Source organism: Mus caroli, chromosome 19 (genome assembly GCF_900094665.2).
Source record: "Mus caroli chromosome 19, CAROLI_EIJ_v1.1, whole genome shotgun sequence".
NCBI lineage: Eukaryota > Metazoa > Chordata > Mammalia > Rodentia > Muridae > Mus > Mus caroli.
Genome location: NC_034588.1, coordinates 9996843 through 10011701, shown reverse-complemented (window position 1 = coordinate 10011701; position 14859 = coordinate 9996843). Strand labels below are relative to the sequence as shown.

Here is a 14859-nt window from a genome sequence, read left to right as displayed (position 1 = left end):
CTCCCCCTTCTCTTAGCCATAAAAGCAAAATACCTTCAAAATTCGTAGTCAAAGCCCCGCCTAACTCCATAGTCCCTTACCCCCAACCAATTACCACCCAAAAACTTTGTAATTTTTGAGACTCTCTTGCATAAACTAACCCGCCTCCTATGCTACGCAGGAGTCTGAGATGGAACTAGAAAACCAAACCACTCAGGCATACCCAGTTAATATTAACCCCAGTCAAAATAGACCACTTAATTGGTACCCACTCCAAGCCTCAGACTTAAAAATCTCAGGCAGGCCGTGAAGGAAGACGGCATCCACACAACTTGGACAAAATCTCTCCTACAGAGCCATATTGCCAACTTAATAACCCCAAGATTGCAGAGATGTTTGTCGTTCTTCCCTCCCTAGCCCCATGTTTTTGGAATGTGAAGCCTTATTTCAAGGTAAATGCCAATAAGTCAGGCACAACCAGGGCAGAGGCGACACCCCATGGGGTTTTAATGAACTCTTTGGCCAGGAAGACTTTTCCACTGGAATTCAATAGGCAGCTCAGCCAGCAGGGTCCTTATAGGCTCACTCCACCCTCAGGGTCACAAAACCCTGCCTCCTCCCTGCTCTCTCTCCATTAAAAGCCCTGAGAACCCCTATCTGATTTTATTCTCAGAACTAAAATGAGCATAGAAAGAAAACTTCCCAACCCCACAGCCAGAGACCTCCTTCTTAAAAACCATCGTATGGGAAGGTATGACTTCTAAGTCCAGACTAGTTTGCCAGGGTCTCCAGGAGAAACATCATGATAGGTAGATTGTAGCAACCCAAGATATAGGAACTTTATCACACCAGATTACATCGATGACTCAGAAATTTGTAGCAGCAGTAAAGACAAAAGGAATCTGCTTCAAACGTGGGGAGGCAGGACATTGGGGGAATGAATGCCCACAAAACCTTCTCCCCCTAAGAGATTCTAATTTCCCTAAGACAATCTGTCTCTACTACAGAAAAGGTCTCCACCAGGAGAGATACTGTATTGCTGTATATAAGGATGGTAAGCCACTGGAACCTTTAAACTCCATACCGGGCAGCCCTCAGCCACGACAGTAAGAGCTAGAAGCCTTATGGGTGTCCAGCATCTCAGAAGGCTCCCATCCAAAATTAACCATTAAAATAGACAACAAACCATTTAAGTGCCTCACTGATACTGGAGCAGACAGGACAATTATAAGACAGCATGAGATACTACGTGATTGGCAACTGATCCCTGGGCCCCAGCTCATAGGCATAGGGGATACCTCTCACACATCACTAAACAGGCTTACAAATGGGAAGAACCAGATGGGGCTACCAGCCTTAAACGCCCCCTGGTGGCTCAAATAGCCACCAATCTTCTAGGGAGAGATATTTTACAAGCCTTAGAGTTGGTTCTTACCACCCAACCAGAAAGAGACCACATTACAATAGAGGACATTACCTATAAAGATAATACCCAAGGAGACCCTAAAAACCCTCCTCCAAATCACCCCCAATTCTAGGGGCCACTGTCAGATTTAGTACTCCCTGCCTTGATTAGCTTTCCGATGAAGTCATCTGGGTCCCACAGTGGCCTCTATCAAGAGAGAAGCTTAGAGCCCTCACACAGCTGGTAGAAGAACTGTGACTCTGGGGAGGAAAAAAAAGAAGAGGCAGGAGCTAAGCTCTCACTGGAGCACACCACATGGTGCAGGCTCTCTAGCCACCAGGAAAAAAGATCAGCCTGTGCGTGTGCGTGTGCGTGTGCGTGTGCGTGTGCCTTGGCCAGATCTGCAGTTCCCTAGTGCTTTTGTTTTCCTTAACAGCTGGGATGGGGGGATGGGGGTGGAGGCTGTGGTGGGGAGGGGTGGCAAGGTAAGTCCTGCAGTGTGGCAAAGGAAACCAACAGCCCGGGTTGAAAGAAAAAACACTGAGTTACCCCTTTGGGTGCTGGCGCAGGCCTGGTCTTGGGAGTTTACTGGCAATAGAATGATGCAGGAAAGTCTTGGGCTGGTGGAGATCAGTTGAGACAAACCTGTGCACCCATGTGCTGTAATGCCTTAAGTGGGGAGTACAGCTCCGTCTGCAGCCAAAGTGAACTGCTGTAATCATTTCTTCAGCAGTGCTTGAAGGAGGCCCATGCTAAATTCTTGTAAACAATTTCTGTGAAACCATCTTGGCCACGTCATGAAAATGCCTCCTAAGATTTTTCCATCATAATTGAGATTTTATTTTATTTTAAAATTTTGTATGTGTGAGTGTTTGCCTGGATGTATGCTTGTGTACTGTGTGTATTCAGTGCCTGGAGGGGTCAGAAGAGGACACTGGATTCCCTGGAACTGAAGTTGCACACACTTGTGGGCCACTATGTAGATGCTGGGGAATGAACCTCTGCATCTAGTAGGCTATTTTTCCAGCCCCACAGCGTTTTGTTGAGTGTCACAGAGTAAGTGCTGTATGCGGATTTCTTTCTCAGGCATGTGTGTAGGAAGCATCTCCACTCACATAGGTGGCTACTTCATCCGTACGACTATTCTCCAACTGTTTCCATCAACACAAATGTGTTATTGCAGGAATGTTCTACCATGGACTAGAAAGGTGAAAAACCTCTTGATTTTTCCAGTAGGTTCCTCAAAGATCCAACCAACCTTCAATAGAAAACATAAAGAACACTGTGCAAACCAAGATTACCTCACCCTTTGTTTCAAAATCTTAAATTTCCTGTAATCCACAAATCTTGACTCTGCTACTAAATGCTAACCAATCTCCTGCAGCAAACCAGAAGTCAGCACTTCAGAGTCTTGCTCAGCTCAGCTCAACTTGATCTTTCTCCCTCACTCTCTCCTAAGAATCTCTCCTAAGATTTCATGAAGTGATTGTTTTCACTACACCAAGAGCAATAACCTGAACTTTATTTAACAACAGATTTCTGGGAGCCCCCATTTGGGTTAGCAACCAGCTAGAACCAGTACAGGGCTCTAAGGTCTTCTCTGCAGGTATTCTCTGCCCTGGAGGGGAGACAAAAGAGGTTGTAATAGTTTCCATTTTCTTTAATTGTGCTTGTCAAAAGCTGAATAAAATGGGCAAATTTACTTTTTAAGGATTTTTTTTCTTTTGGTTTGGTTTTGGGGTTTTTAAACTGGGTCTCTCTATTGTATAGCCCTAGCAGACCTAGAGCTTGCTATATAGACCTGACTGTTCTTGAACTCACAGAAAACCACCCAGCTCTGTCTCCTGAGTGCTGGGATTAAAAGGGTTCACCTGCTACAGGAGCCACCCAGGAAACAGCCCATCCCCCCCCCCTCTTCAACTGTCAAAGGAGCAGAGAATGGGGCAAATGTAAATGTTGACAGGTGTTGAGAGGGTGAGCAGAGAAATTGAAACCGAGAGAGAAATCAGTCAAGCTAGGAAGCTTTAAGCATCTTCAAGATTGGTCAGGAAATGGTGAGGGAGGGAGGGAGGGTAAGAAGGAGTAAACTAGAAGTAAGGGGATGGGGCAGAGGAGGATGTAAATGAAGAGGGGTAAGGAAGACGGGGAAGGAAGAGGGGAGGTTTGGAAGAGTAATGATACTCAGCTTGAGAGCTAGTGCTCCCTCCTTCTTAAAAGTCAGAAATAAAATGGAGAAAAAGAAACTTAAGGTGGGAATGGCATAAAACAAACCAGTTGGCCAGAGATTAATTTTCTAAGGGTGTAGCTTCCTTTCACCCACCCTCTCTTCTCCTTTGCCTTGCTCCCTTACCTACTCAGATCTTCCTTGAGTGCGTTCTCATTGACCAGACTATGTCTCTGAGAGATGCTTAATTGATTACTCCTCATAGAAGAGCTGACCTGAGTCAGGGGCTGGGTTTGCTGGCTGAGAGCAATATGTGCAGCAGGTATGTAAGTGCAGAGACTACACAGGTACTTTCCAGGGTGGACAAGGGCTTGGCAGCACTAGAACCCCTGGGCTGAAAAGGACAGAAGTGCCATTCATTTGGAGGACCAGGAAAGCATAAGTTTGTTTTCAGTGTCTGCTTCTTGTCCCACTGTGTCCTGGAGGCAGCAATGTGGTGGGTTAGGACAAGGTGTCTGTTATCTGTTTATCTTGTTTCTTCTCTTTCTTTTTTATTAGATATTTTCTTTATTTACATTTCAAATGTTATCACCTTTCTCAGTTTCCTCTTATCTTGTTTCTTAAAACTCTGGCTGAGGAAATTGAAACAGAGAGAGAAATCAGTCAAGCTAGGAAGCTTTAAGCATCTTTAAGATTGGTCAGGAAATGGGGGTGGGGGGTGTAAGAGAGAGTAAACCAGAACTAAGGGGGGTAGGGCAGAGGATGTAAATGAAGAGGGGTAAGGAAGACAGGAAAGAAAGAGGAAAGGGAAATGAGAAATTAAAAGGTAATTGGCTGGGGGTGGTGAAAAGTGAGGCCAGGAGACTGGTCAGGGAACCCTCCACAGGCTCCATTACTTTGTGACTTTACTGAAGAAGAGGCAGCAACTCCTGTATTAAGGTCAGTGGAATCCTAGCTCCTCCTATCACAACATGGATTGGCTTAGGATAGCTGCAAGCATTGAATATTTTGCTATTACATGATTCTGTCTGGATAGTGGAAAAGCTAGGAGGTGGAGAAATGGATACGGAGTAGATTCTTAACCTCTTAACTCTTGCTAAAACACTTCCAAAGGAACTGAAAATTCATGTTGTTGTCTGTGGGAGAGGGAGCCCAGCAGAGATGGCCACTCAGACACTGTCTATAGCCGATTGAAAATCTTTATTCCAACTGGCTGAGAATAGTCGGGGGCCCAAGTATAACATCCCTGAGCATTTAGACTAAGGGGATTTTAAAGGCAAAAATCACAGCCTGCTATCTTGCTCAGCAAGAATTTTCTATAGAAGTCTTTCAAGGAGATCAAATTAGAGTTAAACCTAAAATAGCCTCAGCAAGAATATAAGATGATGGAACCTCTGCTTTGTCTTGCCCTGTCTCCTCTGCTCAGTTCATTTTTCTAAGTGTAACCCCCAAGTTCATTGACAGATTGAGAAATAAATCCGTGGCCTCAGAAATACTATAACACAGTCCAGTTCCTCAAGTGCTTTCCAATTTTCATTTCCCCAGAACCTCCACTGTTCTAAGATTGTCCCTAGTTAAGTCTTAGTATTGATAACAGTATCAATAGCAGTAATATTCCCTAATCAATCTGTCACAGGCAGTCATTGTATGAAGCCATTGCCTGCATATTGTTTGTTTATTTGTTTTGCTTTGTTTTGTTTTGTTTCAAGACAGGTTTCTTCTGTGTTGCCCTTGGATGTCCTGGAACTCGCTTTGTAGATCAGGCCTCAAACTCACAGAGACCTGCCTGACTCTGTCTCCTGAGTGCTGGTTACCATATCCAGCTTGCATGATGTATTTTTAATCTTCACAATAGTTGATGTTGAGTCTATGCCATGCCTTTTGGGGTGAAAAAGAGGCAGAAAATAAATAGCATGCTCAAGACCATATAGCTGTGAGTGAAGTCTGAGGTGATCCTAGACTCATGGACACTCACTCTTCTGGACATATCACCATAAGATATATTTGTCTCATTTACAGTTGCTGCTGCTTTTTGCAAACAGGAAACTAGGTCCAGAGAGGTTACATAGATTTCCATTGTAGCTTAGTAGCAGTAGTTATTGGCAGAAATCTAGGGCTCAGATTCTACAACAGAAGGCTTAAGATCATGGATATAGTCTTTTTTTTTTTTTTTAAAGATTTATTTATTTATTATGTGTAAGTACACTGTAGCTGTCTGTCTTCGGACGCACCAGAAGAGGGCATCAGATCTCATTACGGATGGTTGTGAGCCACCATGTGGTTGCTGGGATTTGAACTTCGGACCTTTGGAAGAGCAGTCAGGTGCTCTTACCCACTGAGCCATCTCACCAGCCCGGATATAGTCTTTGAATGGCTCCCACTCAGCTTAGTGCATCACTTAAACAATAATGTGAAGAAGCAACCCATGGCTGACAGTTCCAGAGACAATTTCCATGTTCTTTTCAATAAACTAATAATTTTATGATTAAAGACTATGAAAGCGCACAATTTCATCATGTTAGTGGTAGCTGGTTTATAATCCCTCACTGAGTATGATCACAAGATTAGTCTGCATGGGAAGAACCCTCTTTAAAAGAATAGGGTTAGTCTGCAGTTAAATGCATGAACTTGCTGCTCTTACAGAGGTGATAAATTCAGTTCCCAGCAATAGTGGTTCACAACCCCCTGAATCTCAAGTTTGAGGGAATTGAGCACCCTTCTCTTGGTTACCATGGGCCTTTCATTTACATGGTGCAATGCCCAGACACACACAAGCACATAAAATTAATAAAGAAATAAAAGATAGTTAATGAAAAATGATTTGTATATCTCTGTTTATTTTTATTTGAGTAAATAAATCGGCATTGTGACTATAGAAGAAAAAGTCCTTAACTTCTAGAGATAGGAAGTGACTTAGGTTTAAAATGGCATCTAGAATAAAAGACAATGTAAATTTGCTGCCGGGAGACCTCCTGGGTCATCATACCAAAGCTGGTTCAGAGTTATAGGTAAAAGTTCAGAAGGTGTTTTAGGAAAATCAGAAGTCTTTGAAATCGGGGTACAAGCTCTGCAACCATAGCTTCTGGGCTTGAATAGAAAGGGTTAATATCCACCGAGGACTCATTGCTATCAGCAGTGGCTTCTTCATACTCTGGGGGTGGAGTCAGATTTAGCTGCTGGATTTGCTGCTGAGGTGGTTGAAAGCCTCCATGGGGTTGGATCAGGAGAATCTTCATCCTGTGAGAAAACACAAGCATACCTCGACCAGCAGTTAACAGTACATTGGGGCCTTTCCACAATGATTGATCACAAGAAGAGGATGTTGGAGAATATGATGTGGAAGCTATAGTTAAATTTTCTTTTTTATAATTTAGTAATATGTCCCTCTAAAGTCTGATAATCTCTTTCCATAATAGATTGTCCTTATGGGTTATATGGAATATCTATAAGAATCAAAGAGGTGAGTACAGAGAGGGTAAATAAATATATTCAAGTAGCATGTTTTACTAGAGGCATCTAGTGGGACTATGAGGAGTGGATACAACAACCAAATTGCAAGATTGTGTGTAATTAATTTGCTTTAATTGTTGGCTTGAAATTTCTTTTTGTACCTATTGTAGAGCTTATTTTGTCTCGTAAAAGTTTATATCCCTAAAAGTTTTTGAAAATTATTTAATGTTATGAGCTTATCCAGCCTTAATTCTTAAGGATAGTCTTATAGGAGCCTTCACTTTCCTGACTTTTTAAAATAACAAATATATGGATATTCCAGGGACTGTTGTAAAGTTCTATATGTTCCAGTTGTAATTGTTCATTAACCAGAGCTGTAACTGCTTGTATCTTTTCTATAGCCAGGAGCCATTGTCCACTCAAAGAGGAGTCTCAGATTTCTAAATAATGGATGGGGTCAGCAGCCACTTCAACAGTGGCCCCTAGGAAAAAACTGATCAAAACCTAATCCCTCTCTGTTATTTCATTTAGGTTGTATGGGTTCTGTAACACCTTGACTATTTTTTTCTTAGTCTCATATTGGGAACAAGTTTCATTTGTATCACTTGAGAGGCAACTTAGTAATTTGGACTTATTAAAGGAACTCCCATCTATTCCAAAATGTTTCTTCCCTATAATATGAAAGGTAAAGATAGAATCACATAGGGACAAAAAGAACCAGAAGACTTTTCATATAGCATTGTTAAAATTCTCAACATTTTTTGCCACATTGGCAGTTTGTCTTAAGTGAACAAAAGTTGATGGGGTACTTTGAGACTGCTAAGAGGAGGGCCAGCCTTTTCCAGTGATACAAGATATATCAGCTATTGTATCTATAAGACTTTCAGCAGCTTTACCCTGTACCTTTAAATTTTCATGAAACCTGAGTTTTTATCTTCCTGTATTTAGAACGCCATATAATTAAGATAAGATAAGGAAGCAAAAGCAATTGTGCAACTCAACTCTTTGTCCCAGATGTACGGTTTTAGTGTGTGTGTTTTGGCGGGGGGGGGGGGGAGGAGGAATCTACGCCAGGACGTTCTTCAGTCTATTAGGGATGGGGGGGGGGGGGGGGGGAGGGTAAAGCATAACCTTAATCTCTCCCATACAGTTTGAATCAATTACCCCTGGAATGACCTGAATTCTTTGTAGAGAGATTGAACTTCTTCCTTGCATAAGACCCATATATCCTGGAGGCAGAGAGACACACCCACAGTGGGTATATAAATTATGAGAAAATCTGAGGTTAATATTACTGAGGTGGTAGAACTGAGGCCCAGTCCTATAAATATTGCTTTTATTTCCTCACATGAAGTGATGAGATGGGAGCCATACCAAAGCTATTTTAAGGCACTTTTCCTTATTTGTTCTAACTACTTGAGGCCTAGGCCTGGAAGCTTCATGCCTCTGTACAATCCAATCTTCTAATACGACTAAGTCAACTGCTCTGACTGAATTGCTCTGCCTGGCCTCAAGCAAGCTCTGGCAATAAGTTCAATTCTTCCGGCTTCTTCTCATTCTCTAGCTTGTTCTCTCTTCACCTATGCCTAGCTTGTTCTCTCTGCAATCTATCTCTGTAAACAACTGTCCCAGTAAAGTGTACACATACACTCACACCATTTCTCTCCACCCCCCTCTCTCCCTTTAAGTAGCCTCTCTTTCCTTTGCTGTTCTTGTGTGAGTTGGGCATAACCTATCTCTGACTCATTCTGTCAAATCTTTCCCTAATTCTTCACTTTGTCTACTCCTCAATTAGAAGTCACTTTCCAACATGACTGCTTCCTTCTACAAAGTAACCTTACCTTCAGTGTTAGGGATTAAAGGTGCATTCTGAGAATGTGCCTGTATTCCAGCCAAATCATACCATAGTTGAGGGAGTGTCTGCATTCTGGCCACATCATATATACCTAAAAGATCGTTGGATGTGATCCCTTGCCACAGTAGCCATGTTTCCGGATTAAATTTCCTCTACATAATCCTGAACTGCCTGGGGTAGAGCTGAGGAGTTTCTGGACCCCTCTTGGCTGAAAAAAAGGGGCTGTATTATCCTAATTATTTGAGGGGCATACAGTTGTCCCTATAACCATTTTTCTTGGCTGGCAGACTGAGATTATATTACTATCATTAGCAAGTCTAAGAATTTCTCCTTGAGTCCTTATAAGAGGGAGCAATGTTCAATCCTTATAATATTTGGAATGGCATTCTCTTTCTCATTGAAAACCCTTTTTTTCAATTAGATATTTTCTTTATTTACATTTCAAATGTTATCTCCTTTCCTAGTTTCCCCTCTGAAAATCCTCTATCCTCTCCCCCATCTCCCTCCTCCTCAACCCACCCACTCCTGCTTCCTGGCCCAGGCATTCCCCTATACTGGGGCATATAACCTTCACAGGACCAAGGGGCTCTCTTCCCATTGATAACTGACTAGGCCATCCTCAGCTACATATGCAGCTAGGGCCATGAGTCTCCCTGTGTGTTTTCTTTGATTGGTGGTTTAGTCCCAGGGAGCTCTGGGGTTACTGGTCCGTTCATATTGTTGTTCCTCCTAGAGGGCTGCATACCCCTTCAGCACCTTGGGTACTTTCTCTAGCTCCTTCACTGGGGACCCTGTGCTCTGTCTAATGGATGACTGTGACCATCCACTTCTGTCAGGCACTGACAGAGTCTTTCAGGAGACAGCTATATCAGTCTCCTGTCAGCAAGCTCTTGTTGGCATCTGCAATGGTGTCTGGGTTTGGTGGGTGTTTATGGGATGGATCCCCAGGTGCGGCAGTTTCTGTGTGGTCATACCTCAGTCTCTGCTCCAAACTTTGTCTCTGTAACTCTTTCAATGGGTATTTTGTTCCCCCTTCTAAGAAGGACTCAAGTGTCCACACTTTGGTCTTCCTTCTTCTCAAGTTTCATGTGTTTTGCAAATTGTATCTTGGGTAGTCTGAGCTTCTGGTCTAATAGCTACTTAGTGATACTTACTTAATACCTCAGTGAGTGCATATCAGATGTGTGCTTTTGTGATTGGGTTACCTCACTTAGGATGATATCCTCCAGATCCATCCATTTGTTTAAGAATTTCATAAATTCATTGTTTTTAATAGCTGAGTAGTACTCCATTATGTAAATGTACCACATTTTCTGTATCCATTCCTCTGTTGAGTGACTTCTGGGTTCTTTCCAGCTTCTGGCTATTATAAATAAGGCTGCTATGAACATAGTGAAGCATGAGTCCTTATTACAAGTTAGTGCATCTTCTAGGTATATGCCCAGGAGTGGTATTGCTGGATCTTCCAGTAGAACTATGTCCAATTTTCTGAGGAACCACCAAACTGACTTCCAAAGTGGTCGTACTAGCTTGCAGTCCCACCAGCAATGGAGGAGTGTTCCTCTTTCTCCACATCATTGCCAGCATCTGCTGTCACCTGAGTTTTTGATCTTAGCCATTCTGACTAGTGTCAGGTGGAATCTCAGAAGACTTTACAACATGATCCAGCACAACACAGGTCTACTCCATCTATTCCATAAACATATTTTATGAATTTGGTGGAAGGATATGCTTTATGACCAGCATTGTTCAAATGGTGATGTAATAAAGAAATATAGATCCAGAGAAAACAAAGATGACAAGTCACTGGCACCTATCACAGATCTCTGAGGAGAGACCATTGAGATTCTGAAGAGCGATGCCCCAACAGAAAACAGCTGCAGCTGCTGCTTGCCCCTCTAGGAGACAGGGAGTGTGGGACAGTGGTGCTGCCAGCAGCCTTCAAGCACAAAGGTTGAACACTGTGAGCCTCATGGCAGCCAGGAGCTCCCATGGGACCTGCCCCGAGATGCCCCCCCCCTCCAGCTGTAAGATCATCCTGATTCTGGGCATTACTATGTGACATACTAGTTTCCATACAACTATGACAAACAAATATGTGATAGAGAGATGAGAAAGATGGAGGACTGGAGAGAGGAGTGAGGGTGGATGGAGGCAGATGTAGAGATAAGACAGTAGGGAGGGGTGTGAGAGAAGGTTGTGGTAATGGGAGAACATGTCATTGCTAGTAGAGCATAAAGGGTGCTGTGTGGCATGGAATTTGCACAGACACAGCCCCTGAACACCAGCTACACAACCACCATGGCTCTGAGGAACAATAAGATGTCTGAGATAAAGAACTGTTCATTTTCTGGATTGGGCCTCCTCAAAGGACCTCTATGGTCCATACTGCCCCTGAAGGCCATGTTGGTATCTGTGGCTGACTGCCCCAGGCTGTGCTGAAACCCGAGGTTCATGTGGATGTTCGTGGTCTGTGCTTCCACTAGAGGTAACGTTGAGGTCCACGGTCTGTGCTGCCAATAGAGGCTGTGTGTACATCTATGGTCTGTACCCCTGCAGAAGACCATATCGATGTCTGTCATCCATGTTACCACTCCAGGCCATGTGGATATCTGTGGTTTGTGCTGCTGCCTGAAGCCATGTTGACGTCCATCTGCTGAGCTGCCACCAGGGACCATATTGTTGTCTGTGGCCAGTGTTGTCCCAGAGACCATGCTGATGTTCTTGGCCTGTGCTGCCACCATACACATCATAGTGATATCCGTGGCCCATGCTACAGCAGAGGATCATGTTCATGTGCCCAGTCTATACTGCCACCAGATATCATACTAAGGTCTCTGGCATATGCTGCCTCTGGAGACCATGTGGGATCAGACCATGATCTGTACTGTCACCAGAAGCCCATGTCCATGATCCATGCTCCTGATGACTGTAAAGGGCAAGGAAGCTACTTTTTCATTGGCATGGATGACTGCAGACTTACAGTTAAGAGAGACATAGAAGGTTTCTGTGAAAACCCCTACTCCCATATCACCTACACTGCCCCCCAAATGTAACAGCATAGACAAATACTCTTAAAATTTTTGATAAGGATGCTGAAGTGTAGTTGCTCTCAACTTCTGGAGGGGTTGCCCATGGGATACTTATTCCTCTGCAAATTCCCCATTGCTCTGTTACCTCCATCTTAAAGGAAAACTAGGGCTTAGCATCAAGGTAAGTATAACACTTTGAATTCCTGGACTGCAAGCTCCTATGTGGAAAGGTTCCATCTCCATCTGTATTTGAATTCTATCTCTCCTTCAGATTCTCGGCTTGGGCCTGTCACGTCTCTTGTCAATGATATACTTTCCAACCAACAAAATTCAAATATAAACTACTTTCCATGGCAGTTATGGGGCTAACAATTAGAGGTAATTTATGTTAAAATTTTAGGATAGTACTTGACATATAATGCTCCCTTTCTGTTGTTGGGGTTATTGTGCTTGGCGGGTAAACTAGCGCTTATTAACTTAGTATACTGGGGCAAACAAGACCAGAGCTGAAATGGAATATGGGCCACCACTTTATCATTTCCTCTGCACAGTATATGACAGCTGTATAGATTCAGCCATAAATTGAATCATTTTGAAATTAGTGTTTCAGGTGAACCATCTGTTTCATCTTTAAGCTATCATGAGCTGTTAGGAGAGCAGGTCACAGAGGTACCTTTGTGATATAAAGACAAACGTGAAAACCCTGTACCATTCTTCTCAGTTATACCACTATATACTGCTATGAAATATACACATAACAAATTTGGCTATCCTTGGTCAAAATTGCATAGTTTTTCCTGCCAAGAAGCTGCTTCCTTGTATGAAATTATCTCCATTTACATGATTCTTCCTATGTGAGTAGATAGGATTGTGGAAGGGATTCATATTTCAAGTCACATCAAAGTAATCTTTTACTGAAAAAAAACAATTGTAATTTTGTCTAAAACAATCACAATGATGAAAATAAAAATATCAGGTACAGTCTATTAAGAGAAACTGGAAAATGAAACCAATATTTTTAATAGCATGGAAATATCCCGAGTCTAGATGATCTATTAAATCATAACAACCTATATTCTTATAGTACTTGAGTTTATAAAATGATTTTTTTGTATATTGATTCTCACTGTGACCTTATTAGGCAGGTAAGGAAGACTGTTTTCCATTTGTTTATGGAGAGGGACAAGAGAAAGGAATTGCTGGAGGAAAACTGAAGACTTGGGTAAGTTTGATGAAGTAAGAGCTCTTTCTATTCTCCAGCTCAGTTATAAAAATGACCCTTTTCTGAAACCACAAAGGTCTTTGAACACATCAGGAAGATTGAGTATTGACAGGCATTTGAGAATGTCAGTTCAAATCCTCTAAGTTGTTTCTTCCTATTCAAGTTTCATAAAGCTAGAAAACCTGAATAGCTAGAAAACCCATGCCAAGCCTAGATGTATCTCTGTATATCTCTATTGCAGATCAATAATCTGACAACCACATATACTACTTCCCTTTCCATTAAAACTGTCAGGTCAAGTAGACCTGCAATCCTAGCACTCTGAAAGCAGGAGGAGATGTTTACCTTCCTGCTGAATAGGGGCTCCATGTTTCAGGAAACAACAATAACCAAAATACCTATACACACACACACACACACACACACACACACAGAGAGAGAGAGAGAGAGAGAGAGAGAGAGAGAGAGAGAGAGAGAGAGAGAGAGAGGTCTAAATTGTTCCAGATGTCTTTAAATATTTGAAAATCATTTATAGCACCCCATACAGTGTGACAAGGTTGCTGCTGGTGAAAGCATTTGGACTGAAGGCATGCTTTCCAGGACTTTCCAGGCATGGCCAGAGTAAATTTATATTAGCTTATGTTATTCTTAATCTCTACATCTGAAAATATTAGTGTTATTTCAAATGATAGCAGGTTTAGTCTTTACCATACTCTGTCATTGCTATCTTTATTACCACAGTGTAGCATTGCTAGAATATGAACCCATGACTGTTGGCATCATTTTCACAATAATATGAGTTAGGGAAAATGAGACCACATGCTATAAAAATGAAAGTTGTGGACAAAAGTTTACAAAAAAGAAATGCATAGACCACTGGGGGATGGTAGGTAACTGAGCATTAGCATTTATGCATTTGGTTCCTTTGCTGACTATTACGTGATGTTAGGGAAAGAAGTTATAAGAAAAATGTTCAGTCCCTCAATATGTTTACCAACAGGTCAGGGGTCAGGGAGGCCATTTTCTTTCTTGCCTACTTAAAGGATTTGAGTATGGATGTAATTGAAGATATAGCAGATTCTTGCATGTTAGATGCTGGGTGAACGGAGGTACCTATTGCCAAAATAACTATCCCTTATGAGCAAATAATTAGTTAAGTAGTAACTTTTTATTATTGTCATTCAATAGTTCTAAATGATTGTACAGTACTCTTTATGAAATTGGCATCTTAAAATACAAACAATTTAAATCCTGGCATGGTGAGGTATCCCTAGAATGTAGGCACTATAAGCAAGACATTTATAAGTTTGAGAACAGCAGGGACTAATTGGAGAATTCCATGGAAACCTTGATTATATGATCAAACCCTATAGCAGAAAAACAGTAACGAACAAATGAATACAATTTCCAGTACAATATGATAAAAATATTGCACTTGATGAATGGCTTGGCAAAGATAAAAATTATATTGTTTAAAGTAATAAGCAAGACCTAAAGTACTCCATCAGGAAGTTGGTAGATTTTAAAATATCTGCCCAAGCCCTCTGTCTTCTCTCTTTTTTTGTTGGGAAATGACCCTATTAAACACAAGGCTTTTCTGACTGGTTTGATAGGAAGCTGAACTTGTATTTTGGATCCCATGTTAAACTCTGATTAATTATACTCACAGATCTTTTGAGGTTGGTGCTGAGTTTTCCACAGGAATTTTGTGAATTGCTCACTTAAAAAAAAAGAAAAAAGAAAAAGAAACAT

The 14859-nt window shown here is 41.9% G+C and overlaps 1 protein-coding gene across 1 annotated transcript in view; it reads left to right on the top strand.

Moving 5' to 3' along the window:
• LOC110285224 (protein FAM111A-like) overlaps positions 1–14859 on the top strand; it is a 35150-nt gene that overhangs the window by 18524 nt on the left and 1767 nt on the right.